This window comes from Lissotriton vulgaris, chromosome 7, assembly GCF_964263255.1.
Source record: "Lissotriton vulgaris chromosome 7, aLisVul1.2, whole genome shotgun sequence".
NCBI classification, from domain to species: domain Eukaryota; kingdom Metazoa; phylum Chordata; class Amphibia; order Caudata; family Salamandridae; genus Lissotriton; species Lissotriton vulgaris.
In genome coordinates, this window is record NC_141695.1 from 1425066924 (window position 1) to 1425093518 (window position 26595).

At 43.5% G+C, this 26595-nt stretch overlaps 1 protein-coding gene across 2 annotated transcripts in view; it reads left to right on the plus strand.

Moving 5' to 3' along the window:
• Nucleotides 1-26595, plus strand: part of LOC147705755 (band 4.1-like protein 1) — a 644658-nt gene that overhangs the window by 141381 nt on the left and 476682 nt on the right. For both annotated transcript variants that reach the window (XM_086932199.1, XM_086932200.1), the window contains exon 2: nt 4555-4603. The gene's annotated coding sequence lies outside the window, so the exon portion shown is untranslated. The remainder of the gene's footprint in view (nt 1-4554; nt 4604-26595) is intronic.

The window sequence follows — 26595 nt, forward strand, 5'->3', positions numbered from 1 at the left end:
AGGTCTGGTTGAGCTGTAGACTCACCACTAGGCAGCAAGGTCTCCGACCAGCACCTGGACCAGCCCCACGGTGCTGAAGAGGGTGCCCAGTCTCTCCTTGGAGGCCACCCCTCAGTCAGGCAGCCACCAGTTCTCAACCCACGGTAACAGCACAAACACCGGCGAGGTTTCTCCAGGCTCAGGCTCCACCTGGTTCAGGTAGACCTCTGATGCTCCAGCATTATTAGGGCCATGCTCCTGCAGAGTTCTGCACTCTGGGACCTACTGGGGTGTCTCTCAATCCCTGAAGCAGGCTTGTGCCTAGAGTCCAGTGCCCTCAGCATCCCTGCCGCGACTCTGGCCCTGATCACAGTTGATCCAGGGGCAGCTCAGGTGAGGGGCAGAAGCAGAGGCGGTAGTTTCATTTTCGAGATGGAGGTTCTGTGGCTGCACCCAAAGCGAGCTCTGCCTGCTCACCACTCGGATTCGTCCAGTTCGGTTGAGCCATCTGTGTCACGAGCTCTGGCAGTTGCAAGGTTGCCGCCTGGGTCCTGGACGTAGAGAGAGTAGACTCTGTCACCCAGTAGCGGGGTGTCCTCCTCCTGGCAACATCCGCTTCGCCCAAGCTGAAGTCCAGGCTGTGTGGTCCGGCAGCCATGTCCCAGCGTGTCACTTCACTTCTGCGAGGGCTCCAGCTAGCAGGCAGGGGCAGCCGAAGCTATGAACCGAGTGTCTGGGCTCCTACTTCATCACCATCTTGGCCACACACCCCTCTATCACCATTTTAAAGACTATATAACAACAGTTCTAGCAGACACCTGCACTGCCAACCCATACCCACAACCGCAGAACAATTTAGTCCTTGCTAGAGTCTTACAGTAATCCCCATAGTCGGGGAGTGAAGATGGGACAGACAATACAGATGTTACAACAGCCAATGTAACTTCTGTGTCTGATGAAAACACTCAAAGTCTGTGACAGAAGTTAAGCTCAGTGACCAGGGGCGATTAATGGTGTCACTCCATAGTGCCACCCACCAGTCAAGGCCATTTATCATAAAAAACATATTTAATCAAAGGTCTCTCAGTTTAGTGATGCTTATGGTGAAGAATTGTCCATGGCACCACCTGCTGTCTCCTATGTCACAATCTCACCAAATGAAAATTAAAACATTCTCTAAGGTAAGTTCCCAGCTAAGGACAGAGGTTGCTGGGAAAATCCATTGGAACAGTACACAAAGGAAAGGAAAGGAAAGAAGAGGAAGAAATATTAGGAACTAAGGCAAAGGAAGTACCATTGTATATGACCTTTTAATGACACTTGCTTGTTCCTGGTTTCTATTGATGCGACTGGGAGGTAGGTGCCAATAAAACCCTACCTTCCTTGGATGCATTTTTGATCCTTCCTTTTAGTTATGGTCCCGAGGCTCCTAACGAGGAAAGAGTAATTTATTAAAAAACAAAAAAGAATAACATTGCAGAGAGATTAGGTGGAGGCCACCACAACCTCCAAAAATTCGGGGACTGTGGTTAAGGAGCCTTATGATGAAACATGCCATCTAGGTGAGTGAGGACCTATGTCCTTTTTAGGAAACATTCTACAAACGACTTAAATCCAGAGCAATTGTAACTAATACACATAGTTATCTTCCAAGGACGAGATACCCTTGTATAACTAGTTATTTTTTATCTAGCTAGTTGCAAACTACAGTGCCAGCATTTTTTAGAACTCATCCCCCTATTGCCATTAGGTGACCAGGAAGAGATAGGATGGAGCGTACTCTGGACGCAGATATTTGTGGCCCGCTGTCCCTCATCTTCCAGGTTCCACTATAATACATTCTTAAAACCTCTCAAAAATCTAAGGGGCATATTATCAAGGACCGGTGTTAAAATTATCGCCGTTTTATCGTCCGGAAACTGCCGATATAACGGCGATAATGGGCTTGATAATACGTCCTTGTTAACTCCCATAGAAGCCCATGTTAACACGATAACATGGGCTTCTATGGGAATTAACAATGGCGTATTATCAAGCCTATTATCGCCGTTTTATCGGCAGTTTCCTGCCGATAGAACGGCGATAATTTTAACACCGGTCCTTGATAATATGCCTCTACATTTTTCCAATTTGGTCTTACAATGTCACACTAAGGGCCGCTTCGCAAACGGCCTCCTCACTTGTGGTGCAGGCATCTCAGTCGTGGCGGGCTCTCTGCACTTGGGGCATGATCTCTGCAATGAGAAACTGCAATGCCGTGATCCTGCCACGAGTGCAAAGATCCCATCACAACTGCGAAGCCTCCACCATGAGTGCGGAGGATCTTTGTGAATCGGGCCCAAAGATCTGTTATTTAGAGCTAAGCGCAAGAAGAGAAAGCTCTTGTTGCATCCTAACCAGCCTCGTCCAATCCATTATTGGCATATCCTATTTGACTTCTGTATATTATGCTATTTATGCTTCTATCTCATTATCATATGTTTACATTTTGTTTCAATAGCATCTTGAAAGACTGTTCTCTATGTTACAATTATAAATTACAATAATAAATGCCAGATATTCTCGGGAGATCTTCCTGATAAAATACCCAAAATGTGTTTTACTGAGTTAGACAGCATAGCAAACTTACAATTAAACTAATAGATCACACATACAACATACGTCATGCACTGCGGCCAAGAGCGAGGGGACCCTATGAAGTAAAGAAACCTTAAGATAACCAGTGTTGCCTTGATGCAAAACATCAAGGCGAGTTGCAGGGACCAGTCAGTGTAGCCCCTACACTGGCTATTAACAAGGGTTTCAGGAGACCGGTACAGTGTCCAGATCCCAAAGCCCTCATTATTATGCAAGAACTTTATAGACTCCCACCTAATGTAAGCAAACAGCCACCATTCTGTTACTAAAATTTTGATAAAGTGATTCATGATGCAGCAATCTACTTTGCGGGTCACAGCTCTGCATTTTGTGGCCGATGTCCTCAATTTCTGGGGTCTCTGCAAACAGGACCCGCCCCTGATTTCATGGGTGTTTGTTAAGGACTCAAATGCGCATTACCGAGAGGGCAAAAGTTATTCCATGCAAGGGGAGGGTGTGTCACCCAGCTCTTGTTGGCCTTCCTTTCTATTTCTCTGTAAGCTCAGCAGTCTGAGAGTGCAATTGGGTGATCCGTGACCATAGCAATCACCGCCACAGGAATAGGCTCTTATTGTCCGCGGCTACAGTCCATAACACTGTGCTTCATCCGCAAGGGTCTAACTGGCCAAGGCTATATTCCAATCAGTACTCGTCACTCACCCAGCGAAACACCGCATGATTCCTAAACCATGGCCTGATGAACGGTATAGGAGACCTTGTTACTTGTCTTCAATTAGGGATAGGTTCAAGTGTTAAAAATAGCGGTTAGGCTTGGGATTACGGACGGTAAGGGTTAAGGTAGGATAAGTAAGGGTTATTGTGAGAATTAGGGTAAGGGTGTAAGCTTCATGTTAAGGCTAGCATCATGGCTACATAAAGGTTAGTTAAAGGTTGATAAGGCTTAGGGTCATAGTAATGAATGAGGTTAGGCTTAAATACGGGTTTAGGGTCAGGGTTAGGGCGGAAGCCATCGAAGCTCTATTGTCCAGATTCTGATGTGCTTTCTTTACTAAGTTGAGTGATGCCAAAATGAAAAATTTGTAGTCATAGTTTGTTTATTACCATGTTCTTTATTATGGCATTCTTCATTTTAATAGAGATCTGTATTTACTGATAAAACTATGTAAGTTGCAGTTCCCATTTTCCAACTGTGGCCCTTCTCCAACCCAATTAGAAATTAACTGGTTGTTATTAAATGTATAATCTATGCAGAAGGAAGTTTCCCACAAAGGATCATGCTCCCTCTGTGTCTCCCTATTTGAAAACTAAACATCAAATATTTATCAGCCCAATTAAAAAAAATTGAAATATAAAATAAAATATAGGATGTAAATACGCTCAATTTATTTTACTCTAGACTATACCTTTATCATATTTTTCAATTTGATTAGGAATTTCCAAAGATATTAATCTTTCTGGAAATGAGTAAAATAGTTGCTTAAACGCTGTGGCGGAGCCAAATGCACCAAATCACATGGGTTACTATTGCCAAACTCAATGCTATTCAATTGGTCAGCCTAGAGTAGGTACATGCAGAATTCAATGAGGAAAGGGTGAGTAGTACCTGTAGGGATTCAACCCCTTGCTTTCAGGTTGTGTACACATCTAGGCAGTAGTCACCTTAAGCCACTGATGTGTCTTGTTGAATTAAGTATCTGTTCAGCAGTATGGTTTTCTTGGTAGTCAACGAGTTCTGTATCCAACGGGTAGTTCAGAGGCAAACCTCACGTTGAGAATTGTGTCACTGATCGAAAATCCAATACTCTTTTCTAGTCAATGTCCAAGCATTGATATCACAGGGTTTTCCCCCTCTACAAACCATCACATTCTAATCTGGGAGGGTTCTTTTAAGAGCCATATAGTGTGGCTGATGTACATTTGCTGATGTCTCTTTTTGTATAAAATTAATAGTTGCTTTTCTCTTTTCTTGTATACTAGGTCCCGTACAGCGCAACTGGCAGACTCCAAGGCCAGAGAGAAAACTACAGTGAGTAGATGTTATACACTAAAACTATTTTCTGGTTTCATTTGATGAGTATAACATACATTAAAATTAACTTTGTTGGCTTGACAATTTATACTTGAGTTGCCAAAGTTAGTCAGTGACATAAAAACAACAGACAAAAGCCAAGATCAATACATTGTTGCATTTCGGTTTAAACGTAAAGGTTTACACGTAGAGTTAAATCTAGTTGGGTATTTGTTCTTGAGTTTAGATTTTGTGTTGAGCTTAATAGCAGCATATACCTTAGAAGCAGCTCTTTTTATTATCACTGTGTGCTCTTCTAAGGTGATTTCGAGTTTTTCTTCAACTTTGTTCTAGAATTTTTTATTCTTCCCTGATATTTTTTGGGAGTTTATTTCTCTCAGATCTATGTATCCTGGACAGTGTAGGAGAAAATTACTGTTGGTTTCTTTTTCTCCCTTGCATCACTTAGTGCACAGAACGACTTTTCTCTCGACGTTTTTTCCTGATTGTATTGAACTGTTTCGATTTGCAATTTATGGTCGCTAAGCAGTGCTTAATTTGTAAGAAAAAACAAAACTGTGTGCAGGAGTCCAATTTTTTCTTAAGATCCTACTGCCAAATGCCAGTGTTGCCAAATCCCACGGCTGCCTATTCTTGATTCCAAATCATGCTCTTTTCTTCCCCCACCAATCACTTCCTCTCTCTTTATTTGACTCTTGCAGGTTATTTTCCACCCCTCTTTCTCTCTCTTTCTCTTTTTTTCCTACAGTTTTGCTATAATTTATTGTTACAAATGAAGCACTGACCCTAAGTCTATGCCTGTTAAGTACGTGACCGTGATTTGCATCCCAAAAGAGGTGAGATATTGTCCTGTATGATAGTATCTAGGCATGGATCTATTGCATTCCCACCCATTGTGGTTCTCTGGTGGCCTGCACCCATGGTAGACATGCTGCCTTTGCTGTCTCTCTCATCTGTCTAGAGTGCGGACACTCCGGAAAATCGCTGCCTTGAAGTGCACAGTCAGTAGACCTCTTGGATCTTCATTTCCAAAGACTGTGCTTTGTGAACCAACCTGGACCATTGTTTCCTTGGACTTGTGACTTTCAAAAGCACTTATGTAATACTGTATCACGAAGAACACCTGGGTCTGCATGTAATAATGTATTACCTAAAGGATGCTTTGGACTGGCTCCACTAAACATTTTGCTCATCCCCAAGAGAGTAACTATAAAATTAAAATACCCCCACTTTGAATCAAACCTCTTATGGCACCAGGCAAACAAAGCAAGTCACCACGAGCTCTCTTGACTCTTCTGTCCAAGCATCTATCCATTCATCATTCCATCCACCTGCTGATATCCACAATTCCACCTTTATATTCTGTCATCCATTCAATCTTTCATCTATCCTTCATCTTTTCACCATTCCTTCCTTCCACCCATCGATATCCAAATTTATGCATCCATCTCCAAGCCTATCCATCCATTTATCTATCCATTAATCTACCATTTTACTCATCCATCTCTCCATCCACCCATTTACTCATCAGTCACTCTTTTTGGTCATCGATCCATCCATCCTTGCACTCCAACCATCAATCCTCCTCTCACTCATCCATCCAGCCACCCTTTCACTCAATGATCCAATCATCAATCCTTTCTCCCATCCTTCCACCTAACTACTCATCAATCCTTTCTCCCATCCTTCCACCTAACTACTCATCCATCCATCCCTATACCCTTTCACTCATCCATACATTCACACACTCATCCATGCTTTCATTGATCCGTTCATCCATCCCCCCTTCCTTACACTCGTCCATCCATTTTTTCACACATCCATCCCCCTTTCATCCATCCCCCTCCCTCTCACTCATCCATCCTGTCACTCACTCATCCATCCACCCTTTCATCCATCCATTCACCCTTTCACTAATGCATCCATTCTTTCACTCATCACCCTTTTATCCATCCTTTAAGTCATTCCTCCATTTAAGTTCCCATTGGCCATCCTTTAACTCACCCATCCATCCACCCTTTCTCTCACTCATGGCCCTGTGTCTGACAAGTTCCAGACAGAAAAGGCCCATCAAGAACTCCACCCTGCTGTAGCTTATAAAGCTAGGGGGGTTCACGGCGTCCCAGGATCCATCCTTTCACCCATCCATCCATCCATCTCTTTGCTCATCCATCTGTCCACTGTTTCAATCCGTCCACCTATCCACCCCTTTACTCCACCCATCAATGCATCCTTTCACTAATCCATCCTTTCTCATTATATATCCACTCTTACCCTCATCCATCCATTCACCCTTTCATCCATCCATCCATTCATTCAGCTATTTTTTCACTTATCCATTCATCCACACTTGTATCCATTCACCCATTCCGCATATCCATTCATTCTTTCACTCATCAATCCTTACATCAATTGTTTCATTCTTTCATTCATCCATCCACCTTTCCACTCACCCATCCATCCATCAGTCCCTTCACTTACTCAACCAACCAACTACCCACCTTTCATGTTAATTAGAACCACTGTTGAGCCGAACTGCAGACAGAAGAGTCCCATCACGAACTCCACACTCGCTTTAGCTGCTACGCCCCTACGTCATCCCCACGTGACTTAAGTGTACAAAAAGTTGAATTTGTAATCTCATGAATGAAGGTTCACACACTTTTGTCGAAGATAGCCATACTTGATTACCTTTTCGAAATAAAAAAAGGGACATTTAGATATGGCCTCTCCACCCCTTGCAGAGCACCACCTGTCCAAACGAATGTTTCAAGCTTACAGTTGAGCCAACTGAGCTATCGGTGACCAGCAACTCCACTGTATGCTGAAGAAAATATCAAGCTGGCACACTGTTGCATTGGCTTCCCTCTGGATTTCTGTATGCTATTTTTCAAAAACAAAGTCCCAAGGTGGTCCCATGCAGAGAAATCTAGTACGAGTCACGCCACCCTAGGCCAAACTCCAGATGAGGACCATAGTCTGCATGAGACAAAAGAAAATATATAGAAAATGGTTCTTCTGTTGGGCCATCTGTGCAAACTTTTGTGAATGCCAACAAAGCCAGGGCTATTGGGACAGTCAGAAACAGTTCCCATTTTATCTCACCCCATTAAAGCACACCGAAAACCACTCTTGCAGAAAGGCAGCAATGAGAGAGATTTTCAAAATGGGAAAGGGAAGGAAACACACCCATTGTTAACCGACGCACAGGGGTGAGGGTGTCTGCACAACGCAAACTATTTTTCTTGGTGAGAAAAAAAGGTAAAATGATATGAGAGCAATTGCACATTTCTGATTCACTTAGTCATGTGGAGAGAACTGTTCATCTAGTGGACAATCTAGATGAGGAGGTGGGTTTATGTGGCATGCTCATGATATATTTTGTGCAAAAGGCAGTAATGTTTTTGTATTATTAGCTTTTAATACATTTAAAATTTCACTCAAAAACCCATACTATTCCATACCAGCATCAAATCTAGTCCAAAGATTAGAGGAAACCAAGACTTCCACATTTTAAAGAGATTTTTGAAACAGCCATAGGACATTTGTCTTGGACAGCGTTGTGTTTGACTTTGTACCCAATGGTGCAGGGTGATCGACTTGTGTCCTGTGCACTCTGCATAATATCCGCTTAGGTTCTAGTAAGATATAAAGCTCCTGTGTCTTAGCATACCTTCGACAGTTAAACTTTAATCACAAGAGAGCTTTCCTCTACTCTCTCTGGGAGGGTCTGGATCATGACAAGTCATTTATGGATGCAGCTCTTGACTGTAGGCTTTGTGGTTTTTGACCTTGGAACGTGCAGATTTTGATGTTTACGGTTTTCGTTCTAGATTCTAAGCAGCCTGCACGTGCAGCCTCTTTGTCTATGGCTCTTTTATCAAATGCGCACGATCAGTGCTGCTCAGCTAGATAGCTGGGTACAGTTTAAGCGGTAGATGTGGGCGAGCAATTTAAAGCTCGAGCCAGGCTCGAGACAGATGCAGGGCTCTGGCTCAGATGGAGGTCCTCTTGAAAACAAGCCAGATTGTCACGTGGCCTTGCTCTACCCTCATGCACAAAGTAAAAAAACACAGCTTTAACATTCGAGGTAAAAAGGAGAAGTTAATAGATACCAATGCAATGAATGATGTGTGCAAAGTGAAGCCAGAAAACCTGAGATTAATCCCGGGTTCTCTACTTAACCCCTTCGAAGCTAATGACGAGCTGGGCTCGTCATGGCGCTTACCTGCCGTGCGCGGATGACAAGGCCAGCTCGTCATAAAATAAAGTAATAAAGCAATTCCCAGCATAGGAGGGGAAAACGCCTAGCAGCCATGTGGTTAACCAAACTGTGTGATCTTAGGCAAATATTTTGTTTGAACCATCCCCCTTTTTTCATTACCTCTCAGTGACCTAAAATGTAACTTATTGAGGTCAAAGCTGCTGCATGTCAAATACATCCACTTTTTTAAAATTCTGATGTGACTTTATCATATTTTATGTGATATTTGTTGAATGAGTTACGTGGCAGCTTGTTATAGGGCGCGGCTCATGCACAGGCTCTTAGAGCAAAGCCAGACCCTTGGCTCGGCTATGGTTCGGCTTTCCCTGTTAATTTGTTGCCTTGCAAACCACTAGTGAGTGCTACCCATTATGACATTTTATGCGAGAGAACGCATCAGGACCTCACGTGAGACATGGTCAATTAAGCTCTCAGATCAAGGAGATCAAGTAGGACAGAATGTGGCCTAACGGCTAGGGCTTTGGACCTCGGAGCTGGAGAACCGGGTTTGAGTCTCTGCAAGGACGCTCAGCGTTCTGTGATTATGGGCAAATCACTTAATCTCCCCAAGCCTCACACAAATGAATGTGGTAACTGGTGCTCATGTAAAAGTGATCTGATACCTTCGGGTCTAGCTTGGGCTTTATAAAACTCCACACAAAAAAAGTAGGACGGGATGTACTGTGACACTATGGTCTAAAATTGATCTTGAGAGACAACAATCAAGGCTGTCTCAGAGCCATGGGGAGGGAAAACTTCCAGATTGCATTTGATCCAGAAATTGATTTGCTTCTATGAATGAAGAGACCTCAGAGTTAATTTCCTTTCCTACTATTTTGGTCATGATTGGAAGCAGCAAAAGTAGATAAAATATAGTGAGTCCGTTGGAATCTGGAGCCGCTTTTTTAAATATGAGAAACCACAGAAGCTTTTTCAGCGGGTGAGATGAGCTATCTCTGTGAGTGACGGAGGGAGGGATCAGGTCTACACCCGCTTGGAGTGAAGCAGCATGGGTGTGCACCTTGCCTGTCTTCGCTTACAGCCCAACAGCAGTTTCTGTGTTCCTTTCACGTTCCCCTGGGCAGAGCTCAAACCTGTCAAACAGCTATACCTACTCTGCAGAGCAAGCATCTGGTGTTATTGTGCTCACTATGATATGCAAAGAGGTGGTTGGTGACAAAAGCATCTGTGACCTCTAAAACCACAAGACAGGCCGGCCAGTGTGTCCTATGTGCCTCCTATGAACAGAGCCTACAGCTAATACCACAATTGGGATTAGATGTTTGGTGGCTACAGAGAAGCTTCTTTACTGCTTTTGAGAACATAAAGATGCCTGCTGACAACGTGACCAAATATTGGCCTAAGACTCTTCATGAACAAAAGTTGTGTTAATGGCAAAACAGTAATACTTTGGATCTTCAAATCAATCTTGAACCTAAACATAAAGCAGTGGAAATCTAAGCTTACACCCATCCTAGACAGAGTAACCTGTGAAACGGAGAACTCGTGTAGAGGCTCAAATAAAGGTAGAATACGAATCTAAGACGTATGCACATGTCCTCTGTTAGAATGCATCTACTACAGAAGAATGGCAACTGCTAGAATTACTTTAGTATTTCCATGCATGGAGAATCAGGAAACTTTACATGGAACTGATTGGTTTCCGAGTCTGTTTCCTTACAAAAAGATGCTTGATAAAGGATGGAGAAGAGATGTAGTGTGTGTGAGAGAGAGAGTGGAAGGGGGAGTTAGAGAGAGAGGGAGAGAGAAAAAGTGAGTCAGAGAGAGCTAGAGAGGAGAGAAAGAGACAAAGAAATCAAGAGATTGAGTGAGGGTGAGAGAGTGAGAAAAAAGTCAGTGACATCACTGATGACATCCACAAAAGCACTCACACACCCACTCACACCCCCATGCAACTTCTCATATGCCCACTCTCACACCCCCACACACATCCACTCACATACCCATACCAGTACTCACACACCGACTCGCTCCTCCATAGAGCCACTCACTCATTCGCTGACTCACTCATACAGCCCCTCACACAACCATTCACTCACCCATACAGCCACTGATGCAGTCACTCACCCATACCACCACTCACAGGGCCACACACTCAGCCATACAGCTGCTCACACACACATGTATTCACCTACACAGTCACTCATGCACCCACTCACTTACCCATACGACCTTTCAGCACAGCGACTCACACCCTTATACAAGCACTCACACAATCACTTACATATCCATTCACACATCCATACAGGCACTCACACATCTGCTCACTCACCCATACAGCCATTCACACAGATACTCACTCTCCAATACAGCCACTCACACACAGACTCACTTAAAAAAACAGCCACTCACTCACCCATACAATCACACCCACACCTAGTCACTCACTCATTCAGCCATTCAGACATCCACTCACTCACCAATGCAGTCACTACACACCCACTAACCCACACATAGAACCTCTCAGACCACCACTCACTCACCCATACAGTCACTGACACACCCACTTACACACCATCTCACTCATCCACACAGCTACTCACACACCCACGTATACACCATACAGCAACTCACACACCCATACACACAGGGATACATACAGTCACACAGACCCTCACATAATATATGTTAGAAGTAGTAGTGCTTCCAGTAAACTAAATTATCTTTTTGTAGTAGGTTAGTATATATGGTTAACACCCTTAAACTCTTAAAAACACTTCCACTAACTGGATGATGTCATCAGTGATGTCATTTGAGATGTCATCAGTGATGTCACTGACCATGCCATGAGTGATGTAAGGTCATAAGCAGAGCATTGCGTGTGCGTAATTTATAGTTAGCTCTGGCAACTATAACTGCTGAATTTCACTGATTTCGTACAAGTAAGATCTGAGCCTAATTATAACATCCCAGTAACCTTTCTTTTTTACAGTGGAATTTTTTTAATATATATATATATATATATATATATATATATATATATATATATATATATATATATATATATATATATATATATATATATATATATATACATAAAAATTTGGGCAGGAAAGCAGCTGAGTTTCAATCTACTGAAAAAGCAAAACAGCAATGGGCAAACACAATTAGCGTAGAATTAAGGGCCATAGGTACAAAACATTTTGGTAGGTCTCAAATGGCACAATTCGCAATTCAGTATTTGGAAGGGGCGTATTTAGGGAGTCCCTTCCAAATACCCAATCGCAGTGGTAAAAATGTATGTTTTGCAACCAAATTATGGTAGCAAAATATACATTTTACAGTGTACTGAAAGGTAGTGGTAACCATTCGCAAATTGAAGGAGTCTTCATGGGACACCCTCCTCTTTGATAATGTAAAAAACGCACTGCAGCCAAATCCATCTGAATCACTCCCTTTTCCTGCACTGTTCATAATTCATTTAATTCACTGTCACTAAGATCCAAGACCTGTAGGTCTTTAGTGCACAGTGCCTTTTCATTCTCCTGATTATTTGATATGAAACCATACATTCTCTTCCCAAAGTCAAACAAAAGAAATGGTTACTTATCTGTAACACTTTTTCCTAGCATAAAGATCCTGAAAAGAGGTCGGGATTGGATATACTCCAGCAACTTCCCACGTTTTTCTGTGAAGTGTAGGTGATGTGACTTTCTGAAGACTTAGACATGCTATAACCATGTTTCAAATGATTCACCTTCATCTCAGGAGCTCTAATTCATGCTACCACTTTGCCCATCAGCATTTTTATAATGTCTAGATATGAGTTTTCGTTTTTTTTCTGAAGGTAACACAAACATTGCCTGTGTCTTTATAATTAAGTCAATTTGTTGTTTGTTCACAATGATTTAACTACTTCTTGTAATATAATTCAATTGTTAGTCTTTTGCTGTCAAATTTAACGTCTTTGTTCGAGAAAATATATATGATTTCACTTAGAGAGGCTATACAATTGGGACATTAGGCTCCATCCCTTCAAGCAACAGAATTGTCTGTTGAGCTTGTGAAGTATTTTGCTAAAATGAAAAGCTCAGAATCAAATCAGTGTCTTTTGTTAAAATAGAAGTTAGAAACAATTGTTATGTATGGTGTAAGTTTTTTGGGAGTTAACTGGTGATAACAATCTTCTCCATGATCAGCCCAGCCTGCACCCATTCATTTCTGTGAAATCATTAAGTTGCCAGCACATGTTGAAGTGAAATAAATCCAGTATTTCCTGTGGTGGTGTTTGAAAGACGTGTTTGGTTATTGTGGATATGGGTGTATGTTCTCTGAAGAGGGTGTGATTGCTCAGAGAAACATGCCATCTGCAAATTTCAGGAACATATACAAAGGGATAGACTGTGCTACTGTCTATGTGTCAGTCTCTGGTATCAGGAGTCCCTCTTTCCTTTGTTCGCTAGTTGTGAATTCTCCGCCTTGTGTGAATCAGGAAAATTTATATTTTCCCTGGTGCCTCAATTCCTGGATGTGCATAGACTGGGGGCTTTCATAAACGTTGTACGTCACAATATTTATACAGCGCTCAGAATGCCGGCTATCACTTTGTTGTTAAGGTAAGTATATATATGTAACCTTAGGTTTACTATTCTTAACGCCACATTTATGTGCGCTGCATTTATGTACCTTACAAGTTGCACAGATGTGGAGATAAGTCTAGTAAATCTGTCGGACATGTATATACTTATCTGTATGAATTAGTAGTACTCGAAAATCTGTACTCAATATTGTTGCAGGTGGACATCCAGCTCTTAGTATTGGAGCACTCTTAAAATAGGCTAACTTCAGGTTCTAAGTGTAATATTATCCATACACTTACTTGAGTGAGCTCCTCAGCCTCCATGACCATTTGAATAGAAACACCAAACAAACCTATTTACAGGTTTGGCTGAGAGCAGTGAGATGCTGAATGATGGGCAGCCAGTCTTCCTTTCTCATTGACCCGTCAGGAACAAGGCCAATTGCTTTCCTTGTGCTCCCACCCACCCCACGCAGAGAAACGTCTTTCGTGGAGTCCATTGTTTACCAGGGGTCAATGTGGGGGTGTGGGAAAACATACCATGCTATTTTTTGTAATTCCCAAATTTTTAACCTTGTGCAGGAATGGCGTTCTGCCGAAAGTAGGGGACAACATTCCTATATACTGACTGTTGTGAGCAGATGAGAAGTTATTAAATAAGTGGATGGCAACAGGCTGAGGAGAAACTGCGTGGTGCAGAGGCTTCCTTATGGGTCACAGTTGTGACCCTCATGCTTACCATAGCGACCCCTGTTGATGGATGTGCTACCCTTTATGCACTCAACTTCCAAGTGAGCTATCTCCTGAGTCTATAGTCTGTGAGAGACCAGAGTTACCGACCTCCACCTCATGCGGCGATGGCGACTGAGACTGATAGAGGTGCGAATTGCCCTATTACACAAAGATTTCCTGATGTGCATATACCATTTCTCCTGGACACACATTGTTTGATACCAAATGCTTGCATATCCGATTACAGAGGAGTAATGTTTTGGGGTGAAATGTCAAACCTTTAAAATATTGGGTTATTTCATGAGATCCTTTTTCAAAATATCTGCGCAACCCAAGGATTCTACCCAATGTATCTGAAAAAAATCTTTGCTAACCTTCATTTAGACCTATTTTTGTTTAAAAAGTTTTTCATTTAAAAAAAATACATCCTGCTTTCTTTGACATTGGATAAAAAATGAGCGACTCAGTTGCTGGTTTCTTTGACATGGGGAATCAGATGTAAAGATTGATTGCATAGTATTTCCGAGATCTACTAAAGCTCGGACTGTCTTGTTTGCAGAAGATATGAGTTTGCTGCAGGTCAGATTCGGGGACCAAAAGAAAGGGTAAGCTTTGAAATTTTGGAATTGGGCTTGTGCGACCGCACACTTAAACATTTTGAGCACACTGTATTTATTAGAGTCTTCGATTTATAAACTGAAATTCATTTAGTTGAGTTTTTAAAAAAGAGAGCAAGTAGTGATTGGCATCTGGCTCTCTAGCTGCCTTGTTTCCATTAAAACTAGCCGTTTTAAGTACAACAACACTTGACAGCCGGAGTTTATGTAATGCATCTTTAATCTACATATACTTACATCCATTATGCATCTATATACCGTCCATGTACTTATGGATCTGTATATTTATTACTTTTCTTCTAATTCGGCATATCCAAATGCACTACCCTGTTTCTCACCCTATACCTCCCTCAATATATCCTGTGGAGTGGTGTGGCTCACTGGTTAGAGGCAGCAGACCCGGAAGTAGAAGTCGCCCCGGGACCAGGGTCAGCGGACTCGATAATTCTCGCTTTGGTGCCTACTCTAACCAGGGGTCCCACTCGGCAACTCTGGGCATTAGCTTGCCTAATCTCCACAACGGCCCCATCAATGCTGGGGATTCCTGGCTCCACCTTGGGGACTCCCAGTAGGGACCATCCCACAGAGAAAGCCAGGACGGGTTCCCCAGCGGTATACAGCGCCAGGAATCCGACAGGCAACAGTGCGCTTAACAAGTAAACATTACATTACTATACCTCAACTCTCTGACTCATCTCAAACCTCTTTCCAATGCACCACCCTATTTCTCACCCTATTCCTCTATAAATATATTTATTCTCTTATTCATCCCAAACCCCATACCACCACTATGACCCCAATATAACCTTTCCCTACTCTACCCCTCCTTGCATCATCTCATACCTCTTTTACTATTCCGATGCCCCCCAAAAAAGCCTTTCTAAACCCTTCCCTCTGACTCTTTCCCCTCCACATCCCTTTAACTCAGAGGTCTTCAATCTGTGGGGCCCGACCCCCAGGGGGGTCGTGGAGTCCTTGGAAGGGGGGTCACAGTTTATGTCAGAGTGCAGTTCCTGGCTTGGGCTGATCGAGGGTGCTCACGGTGGAGGCCTAATTCACACGAGGTGTGAAAAACATCAAAGCCTCATTAACAAGTAAAAGGTCTTTTAAAGACCTGTCAAGTACTCGGGTGTGGCTGTGTGTGTGTGTCCCTGAAGCCGTTTCGAGCTGGGGAGGAGGGAAAGTGGGGGGCGGGGGGGGCGGAGGGGGGCTGGGGGAGCAGGCTGTAGTGTAGCCCTTTGAGGTCAATGGATATTGCGAACCTGGAGCTGTGGGTCCCGTGACACGTCCCCCGCCCCCATCAGGGAGGCGCAGAGATGCCCTCCCACGATCGGGAAAGAAGGAAGAAGACGCAGAGAGATACTCACCCCCCCATGAGAGAGGCACAGAAAAGGTGGGTGGATGAATGATGGGTGGATGGATGGATGTAAGGATGAAGGATGGATGGATGTGTGAAAAGGTGGGTGGATGAATGATGAATGGATGGATGAAAGGGTGGATGGATGGATGAAAGGATGGATGGATGAAAGGGTGAATGGATGGAAGGATTAAAGGGTAGATGGATGAAGGATGTATGGATGGATAAAAGGTTGCATGGATGAGTGATGGATGTGTGAAAAGGTGGGGGGATGAAGGGTGGATGGATGGATGAAAGGGTGGACGGATAAAGGATGGATGGATGGAAGGATGAAAGGGTGGATGGATGAAGGATGGATGTATGGATGGATAAAAGGTTGCATAGTTGAATAATGCATGGATGGATGTGTGAAAAGGTGGGGGGATGAATGATGGGTGGATGGATGGATGAAAGGGTGGATGGATGAAGTATGGATGGATAAAAGGTTGCATGGATGGATGAATGATGCATGGATGGATGTGTGAAAAGGTGGGTGGATGAATGGATGGAAGGATGAAAGGGTTGATGGATGACGGATGGATGTATGGATGTAAGGATGAAAGGGTGGATGGGTGAAGGATAGATGGATGAAGGATAGATGTATGGATGTAAGGATGAAAGGGTGGATGGATGAAGGATGGATGGATGGATGAAAGGGTAGATATATGGAAGGATGAAAGGGTGGACGGATGAAGGATGTATGGATGTATGGATGGATAAACGGTTCCATGGATGAATGATGCATGGATGGATGTGTGAAAAGGTGGGGGATGAATGATGGGTGGATGGATGGATGAAAGGGTGTGTGGATGGATGTATGGATGAAAGGGTGGATGGATGAAGGATGGATGTATGGATGGGAGGATGGGAGGATGAAAGGGTGGATGGATGTATGGATGGATAAATGGTTGCATGGATGAATGATGGATGGTGTGTGAAAAGGTGGGTAGATGAATGGGTGGATGGATGGAAGGGTGGGTGGGTAAAAGATGGATGTATGGATGGAAAGATGAAAGGGTGGATGGATGAAGGATGGATGGATGGATGGAAGGATGAAAGGATGGATGGATGTGTGAAAGTGTGGGTGAATGAATGATGGATGGATGTGATGAGATCTAACAGGCGCATTTATGGTTGTCAAAAGTTGATGATGAGGAGTACCAGTTTCTAGAAACTTTTGTCGGAAGGGGGTCCTTACCCCTAAAGAGGTTTTACAAGGGGGTCTCGGCATCAAAAAGTTTGAAGACCTCTGCTTTAACTCATCCAAAACCTCCTCCTACTTCTATGAACTCCAAAACAAATAAAAAAGTATACATTCTTCCCTCTTCAATCCCCCTACTATCCTCGATCCAAATAACAGACTAACATGTCCGCCTCTCAAATGAATTTCATATTTTACTATACTAATTCACCTCCAAAACTTTATGGGTTCCGGAGTAGCATGCTACTCTACAAAAAAAGCGCTTCAACACCTCATCAGGCGACATATAAATGCAAACCTTTTTCCCTCTTCTATCCTTCCGCTAACCTTCTCAATCCAAATAACCGACTAACATATCCACCACTCAAATTACTTTCATATTTCTGTATACTAATTCACCACTAATCCTTTATGGGTTCTGGAGTAGAATGTGGTTTGCCGAAAAAACACGTTAACACCTCATCAGGTTTACCAAGCGCTATATACATGCAAACCTTTTTCCCTCTTGTATCCCTCCACTATCCTTCTGAATCCAAATAACTGACTAACATATCCACCACTCGAATTACTTTCATATTTCACTATACTAATTCACCACTAATCCTTTATGGGTTCGGGAGTAGTGTGCTACTCGCAGAAAAAACACATCAACGCCTCGTCAGGGGTAGTAAGCGCTATATACGTGCAATTAAAATACAATACAATACAATTGTTAAACTAACTGGTTAGTCGCATGAGGTGAGGCATCTGCACATTATTAAGTGAACCCCTGTTTGGGAACTCTAGTAAATGCTAAACGTTCCCATTGTTATTTGTCTAGTGGCTTTAGGCCGAACCTCCAAAGAAATCTATACTTGTAATTTAGGCTTATAAGTGAAAATTAATCAATTAAAGGCCGCATTCTCTAGCCATATTCTGAAACCTAAGTTCAGCGATTAATTCGCTTACATGTGTGCAGGTTTACAATTGATTTGAAGTTTCAAAGCATACTCCTGGACACCTGCGGCAGTGGCAGGAAATGAATGAAAAGCCAGGAGCGGGTTAGGGATGCACCTGAATGGCTGTTGGCTGTTTCCCAGGGATTTTTCTGGTTGTTCCAGAACAGGAGTGGGTGTAGCCCTGTGAGACTCAAGCGCAAGCATCAATAAGGTGTGCTCTTGTGCTCGAGGCTTGTTGTTGTTCAGCAGACGCCTGTTTACCTGGTGCAGAAGGAAGCAAGAGGTGTGCCAGAAATAAAGGACGGTGGACAGTGCAGAGTTTTTTCGGTGCTGAATGCTGCATTATTCACTGGCATTGTGACACCTTCCCGACCTTCGCTGCTGCGGCCTTCAGCTGCCTTTCCGCTTTCTGACAATGCACTTCCTGGTCTGTATCCTGTCGCATCTGGATGTGACCTCTGGACATGGAGCAGACATAACAGGCTGCCTATTCCGTCACAACACAGCAGAGAAGTACATTGCCTAACCAGGCTGTGATGGTCGATGCCTTCTCCAGCCTTTAGTCTGCTTAAAAGCTGGGCTGTTGTTTCTTATTATATGTTTGTGGTACTCTAAGCCATTTAGGCCCGGTTTCCTATGATTTTCCATTGGGGTTGCTTCACTTCTGTGGCTCAGCCCCGAGGCACAATCATTTTTGCCATTTACTAAGCCACTTTGCCTGCTTTCGTAAATAGAAAGTAATGCAAGGCCGTGCATAGATCTGCCTTGCATTACTTTGCATCAGGTGGATGTTACACGGGTGGAGCATGGACGTTCCCATGCATAAACCCATGTATTTTGGCGCAAACCCAGATGAACAAGGACTTGTACACCTGGGTTTGCGCCAAAATAGTGTACTTATCCGAGGCTGGCGTAACGGGGAACAATAGCTTTATTTCTCTTTGTTACTTCCTCTTTCCATGTATTTTGCATTCTGCAGCACTCATAGAAAGAGGAATATGCATCTAAGGATTGTTTTTGTGGAGGAGGTGTCCCTTCCTGCACAAAACCGTCCTGTGGGCAGTGCAGGCAACCTTGCACTATAGTGTGTGTTCGGCACTAGGCAGTACACAATGCACCAACACAAGGAGAGAGCAGAAATTATCCATATCTTTGTAAATATGGAGCATTTCTGATCGCTCCCTTAAACAGTGGCATCCCTTCTGGAATGGGGGAGGAGGGTCGCCCCACTGCCTGGCTCAGAGCCAGCAAACGAAAAATAAAATGATGCTCAAGCATTGTTTTGCATTTCATTTGCGAGCTTGTGCATGGAGGGGCAGGGCATTGGAGGGTGGAGAAAGAGTGCTTGTGCACTTCCTAAGTACTCATGTGTGTTTGGCCGGCCATCTCAGGCGGACCAAAACACACATGCACACTTAGGTTTCTCCAGCCCGGCTGCATTCAACAGCCGGGATGGAGAAACCCCCACTGACTCCCTGGTCTGAGATGGGCATCTTTTCAGCCCTCTCAGACCAATCCCTGCACTGCTCTGCAGCGCAGAGATTGGCTAGGAGTCTGTCCCTGGGGCTGCTGGGACCCAGGAAGAGGCCAGCAGGAGTGATGCAGTAGGCTGCCAGCTGCATCAGATTCGTTTTTTGAATTATTAACCCACCCCATTCCTCAACGCTCGTTCTCACACACACCCGCGCTCCCCCACCCACGCCCCCAACCTTTGTTAATGGCGGCCACCACTGCCCTTAAACACAACGCAGCACAGCAAGTTCTCTTGGTGCACCACATTGCGAAAAATAATAGTGAATGAGTCCCATAGGGTTTATTCTGTCTCACTGCATGGGCTCCTTTTCATAATTTTTACAATGTCGATGTGATTATATTTCTCGAATCTGTACAGGGCTCTCACACCTTTCATATCGACATATCATCTGCTTATGTTTTGTGACTATCATAACATGTATGTATGTATGTATATATGTATATGGTATTTCTATAGCGCAACTCTAGCCAAGAGGCAGTGGAGCACTGTACATGATCCAAGGCAAGCATAAAATCAACAAGAAGAGAGGAAGCTGGGTTGTGGAAGGTTGATGCTTTATGAGGTTATTTTGGAATTACTGGTAGAGAGAGACAAACAAAAGCAAACTGGAGAAGGGAAGATAGGAACTTGGATTCATAGAGTCCTGAGCTGCAGAGATGGAGACAGAGGACGAAGAGGAGGCGAGAGGGATGGAAGACCTACGGTTGTCTTAAAGATGGCAAATAAGGGCTAGACTTGCCTGGGGGGATAGAGAGGGCCAACAGAAAGTCAGGCGAGGCAGTGTGTCTTAGGGAGAAGATGGGAGAGCTAATTAGATGAAGACAGAGCAGGTACATGGAATTGAAGACAGGGAGAGGTTCTGTAGAGTGCAAAGTGGAGATTAAATGGAGGGGAGCAAGAAAGGAGAGAGAGCGAGAAGCAGGGGAAGAGAGTTGTGCCCTTTCAAGGGCAGGGGTAGAGAAGGAGAAGATAGCGTTGAAAGAGACAAAGGCTTGATCCCGGTAGAGAATGTTAGAATGAATTGGTGTATAGAGGGCAAGCAGACCGGAGATGCTGAGGGAAGAGAGCGCTGCGCCCTGGTGAACAGAAGAGCTTCAGATAGGTGTCCTAGAGATGAATGGCAAGGAAGACCTAGGATCGGATGGGGGTGAGGGACCAATAGAAACTGAGGGGAAACAGAAAAAGATTGAGCGTGATCAAGCACAGTGAGGATAACGTCAGCTGTTGATGGACGAAATGAATGGAGGACAAAGGGGACAGCAGACTGAGAGACAGGGGTGAGAAGAGAAACTGACATTAATACATTAAAGAGGGTGGAAGGAAAGAGCAGGAAAGGAAGAAAAGGGTGAAAGAAGGAAAACAGTCAAACACGACAGGAATAGGAGGAGAGATATAAAGGAGAGCGGGAGGGGCAGACGCAGAAGAGACGGGTGACGTAAGACAGAAACAGAATTAGGAGGTTCACCTTGATTCCACCCTTCCCCGCTCTCTTTGTTAATCCTTCCTCTGGGAGCGGGAACAGTTACTGCGTTCAGACTTCACCCTGTCCTTTCAGCAGATGAAAGCAGGAGCTGATGAAAGCTTTGTATCTGGAGATGTGAGGGGTAGGAGCAGAAGTCAGCCTCTTCCTTTCACACAGAGAGAGACGAGGCTCAACTGCGGCTGGCAGTCATCAATAATTGCACATAACCCGGGCTAGAAGTACAAGCGATGGATGGGGCCATCTCTCTAGAGATGGTGGCTTTAGGGGTAACGAGCTGTGCGGGGACAAGTAGGGCGCCTGAGATCAGCCCACATGAGCTTCTCAAGCACAGTAGGGGACTACCAGGACACCCTTGACAGTACCCAGGCTTTCAGTTGCTTCTCATATATTTTATTATGATATGCTGTCAGTTTGCTTTAGGATTTATTTTTAATTCCTGGAACCTTAAAGTAAATTGAAATGTTCATCTATCATTTAAAAGGGAACTCCAGCTCTGAACTGTGTCATCCACCCAAAGGTCATATATCTACACTGATCTCATGTAGCATATTAAAGAAGGTCATAATGCTGCATAAGCAATAGCACCTAATGTTTGTGTAATTTCAGCGCTGCATATTCATGAGGCGGTGCATCAAACGCACTGCTCTCAAACACTTGGAATCGGATAAAAGGGATTATGCTTTCTCGGCTTATGTCTCTACATTAAGAGGAAGGAAATACCCTCAGTAATAGGAAGTTGTAGGTCTCTGTGGTGGATAGCTGTGTGTCGCAACTTCTATAGAGAAATCGTATCTAATATAAATATTTTTATGTAAATATCATCTACAAAAAAGTTGACCCACTCAAGGTAGATTTACTTTTATCTACACTTTTAGGGCAATATTTTTTTAACATATTTAGGACACTATAATAATGTCAGGCGATATTCTGACAACAATATACTGTTACTACACCATGATGAATACCGGTCGGACAGAGGGTAATAAAAAAAAATGGGATCCGGGAGATCAATATGACCAGATTAAGGCCTGAGGTAGTGGAGGCTAGTAATGTAGGATCATGTGAAAAACGGTGGTAGCTGAATCTCCTCCCTAAATGTGTTTAATTTGAAGAAAGGAAAATATTAAAATTCCAATGGCTGCTTGTCGGTGAATGGATCCCCTATGCACCAGATGAACATAAAGGGGATGATACGTTGAAAGTGACATGAAGTTAGAAGGAATGTATAGACTCGGAAAATAAGAAAAATACATTTCACATTAAGAAAAGGTTTCTAAGCAGATGAGTAAGCAACCTACAGTATTAAGTGGGTGGACATCCATCAAAACTTCAAACTTGCCCTCTTGATTAGGTAATGGCCCCTTTTGTATAGAGGATGTGCCTCCCCTAAGGATAGTACTTTGCAATGATGATTCATAGCCACCATTAAACACCTCTCTTGTGTGAATGTTTGGTTTACTAATTATAGGAATACATTCTTCAATGATAAATTAAAAATCTACTTGAATAAGGGACATTTTTATTAATCTAACATTTAAATTTGCTCTTTATCTGGCTGTGCTCCCAATAATATTATAGATACCTTCATAAAAACACTGTTTTTAGAACGTTTAAGTCCTGCACGAATGCTTCTACCAAACCAAGGAGTATCCCAAAGTTTTTGTGACCCTTGGATTAAGTCAACTGTTTGATTGTGCCAATTGGAGATGCGAAACCTGCAGGATTATTTAATCTTGGAACAATTATCACCTTTGATGGTTTTTAAAATGAGGGCCGATCCAATCATTAATATCCTTTCCCAAGAAGAAGACCAATCACACATTTTTTTGTTTTAAAAATCAACATATATCGTCGTTTGCATACTGTAACCATCAATTTTGTAAAGCTCTAGCTGTCCACCGCTGCGGCTTAAGAGTGGTGTTAACAGATGGAAATTCTTGCTGAACTCAATATTGCGCGTTCTTTCGACCTCAGAAGGTTGAATGGCTGAGTCTGCAGGATTCAACACAGATCACCCGGCTGTCACCACAAAAAAAACAGACTGGATCCCTTCATTAACTCAGCTCATTTTTCTTGGTGGGACCAACAAGCTCGTATTGTGATACTATTTAACTAGATGTTAAAGTGAAGATGTCATTGTGCTGAATGGGAAATATGGTCTTGGAAACTTAGGGCCTCATTACAATGCTGGTCGGACCGACATCCACGTCGTTGTCAGTTGGACCACCGCGGTCTCTTCGAAAGTGATCGGACCGACCGAAGAATTACAATGTATTCTGAATGCAGTCTGACTGACCACTGGAAGACTGCCGACTTTGGCAGCCATTCTTCGAATGCTGAGATTATTGTCAGAGAAAAGCAACAGCCATAAAGCAGTACAGGGAGTTCTGACCGCCGTCCGCATTACGATGTGCCTTTCCGACTAGCCGACTGTGGCGGTCCAACTATCTGTCTTGACTCAATGAAAACTAATGATTTGGGGTGCATACTGACCCAAATCAACTGCTCCCTGGCAGTGTCCGACATTGATCCCTTTCTCCAGGTCCCCTCTAAACCACAAGCAGCTGAACCCCAAAGACTACAAAACTGCGTGCACCGTAATGCAGATAAGTCAATAGGTGGTATGTATCCCAGTGACTGGACTGTGTACAGATCATCACACTCCAGCAATGGGGTTCATGCAGCACAATGCATATCTCCACATATGTCATGCATTTGTGTACATATCACATGTTTCCTGTGAGTATGTATGCACTTGCAGCAACATATTGGGGGCTATGTGCTCCGCCATAGATGAGACTCCCACAGTAGCAGCGGTTGTATCGTAATACGGAGGGGTAACCGTTTCTGGCCTCGAGGTTCTGAATCGGCCGCGGTGGTCGTAATGAGGCGCTTAGTATGGGTTTACACAGGTCCTCTGTTAAAACATGGACTCTATGTCACTGTTGACTGACTCTCCAGTTGCCTGCTGCTTTAATATGTATTTGACTTCTGCCTATCTAGCAAAGCTGTGATCAAGATTTTTGATTAGCTCTTTCCACTGATTTCACCATTTTTCTTCTTGCACATCTCCTCCTGAGACCTCAGAGAACCAATCAGACTTTTGGAATTGCAACCAATCATTCCTCTGTTGGAGGTTATACCTGTGTGCCTCATTTCAAATATTTCTGGCATGGTTTCAATTTGGGTTAGTACATTGAGCTTCTTCACCTATACTACAAATACCACTGCACTTTATAAAGTGAGACTTTCTTTGGGAGTATGTTATCTTTAAGGGTACCGGTGCCCTTTGCCCACGAATGCTTTAACAAACTGCATAAAGGCATAGAAAGTAGTTGCTGACAAATTGTGTAAATCACTACAAAATAGGATAACAAATGCAAAATGATGCCCCTAATATTTTCAGTAGGTTTTACCTCTGTTACTGGCTTGTACCTGAATGTCACACCACTTAGACGGCTAAAGAAATCAGACCCGAAGTGTGAAATTCTGCAGCTAGTGCTTTTGTCCTGGATGGTGTTTTATGCAGTGGTGGCTCCTCCACTAAGGCAGAGGAATGTCTCCCCACTACTTTCCAGCAGTGAAATAAAGGAAACATAAAATGATAATAACTCAATGTTATTAGGGTTGTATGTATTCCTGCTGCGGCAGCTTCAAAGGTGGGGCTGGGCTGCTCGCACAGTAGCAGGGGGAGGGGCGGTTTGCCCACTCCAAGTGTGCATGACTGTTTGGCCAGCCATCTTGGGCCGGCCAAACATTCATGCGCACTTTGCATGTTCTCCACCCAGGCTGCATTACGGCCTGGGTGGAGCACATGCCCAGGCTCCCACTGCCTGTCTGAGCGCCGACTAACTGTGCTCCGACCAACCACAACGCTGCAATGCAGCATGGTGATTGGCTATGGGGAGCCTGGTGCTTCTTGCTTCCTGTTCTGGCCTGGAGAGACGACGGAGGAGACACACAGCAATCATGTATGTTTTTTTGTTTTTTTACAGCCTCACACCTCACCCCTGCCCTGATCAGTGCCGGCCTCCACTAGGTTTACGTGTATAATCACCCATCTTATGCTTGGGTCTTCTTTCTGATCATTGGAACTGGTTACAACACATATCCATCAACCAGTTGCTTTGATTGATTAAACATTGTGTATGAAATTATTTGCAATTTGTCTAGGACTAGTGGAAAGGTACTGGTATGAAAATTTCGGGAACAAAGATCTCTAGGAATCTAAGAGAAATAGCAATGTTAAAAAAAGTCACTAAACTGCCAGCGTACTATGCAATGATTGAACAAACCGAAAGGCTAAAGTGTTATTGACTGCCTTGGTGTATTTAGTTCTGAGGAGTTATTGACTGCCTTTGTGTTTACAGTATTAAGGTGTTATTGACTGCCTTGGCATTTCTAGTTCTGGTATATTATTGACTGCGTTGATATGTGCTTTTATTGCTGTGTTTCACTGCCAAAATAAAGTACTATCTGATCTGACTGCGTTGATTTTTCTAGTTCTGAGGTGGTATTGATTGCCGGGTTTTTCTAGTTCTGAGGAGGTATTTCACTACTGAGGTGTTATTGACCGCCTTGGTGTTTCTAGTTCTAATGTGGTATTGACTGCCTTAGTTTTTCTAGTTCTGAGGAGGTATTGACTGCCTTGGTGTTTCTAGTACTGAGGTGTTATTGACTGATCTAGTGTTTCTAGTTCTGAGAAGTTATTGACTGCCTTGGTGTTTCACTACTGAGGTGTTATTGACCGCCTTGGTGTTTCTAGTTCTAAGGTGTTATTGACTGCCTGGGTGTTTCTAGTTTGCATGACACCCTCTCTTAAGGAATACGACATGCAGTAAATTCTGAAGACCATCTCCACAAGGGACTTTGTAGAATGTGGGTTTCCATGCTTGAATATGTTGTATCCTACTTACAAACACTAAAATAGCTTTTCCTTCCCCCCTGTTTGCTTTTGTGACTGTGTCTGCCTCATGCAGCTGAAAAGACTTCACGCAGACTGATGTGTGTTCATTTGAAGCTGCTACAGCGCTTCATAGATGAGGTACCCACAGGGCTTTAAATGGAATGAGAAATACTGAGGAGGGTCGGTCTCCCATAGGGGTGTGGCCTTGTAATTAAGGGCGTGGCTTAGAACACATGCTAAAAATCTGTGCTGAGCATAGGGGGCCGACTGGAATTTTGCTGCTTCTGTCCATTCATCTAGATGTATAATACAACAATTAACATTACACGTACAAATTAGCAACTGGTGCTTATGTTTGCATTCTATAAAACCTCAAAA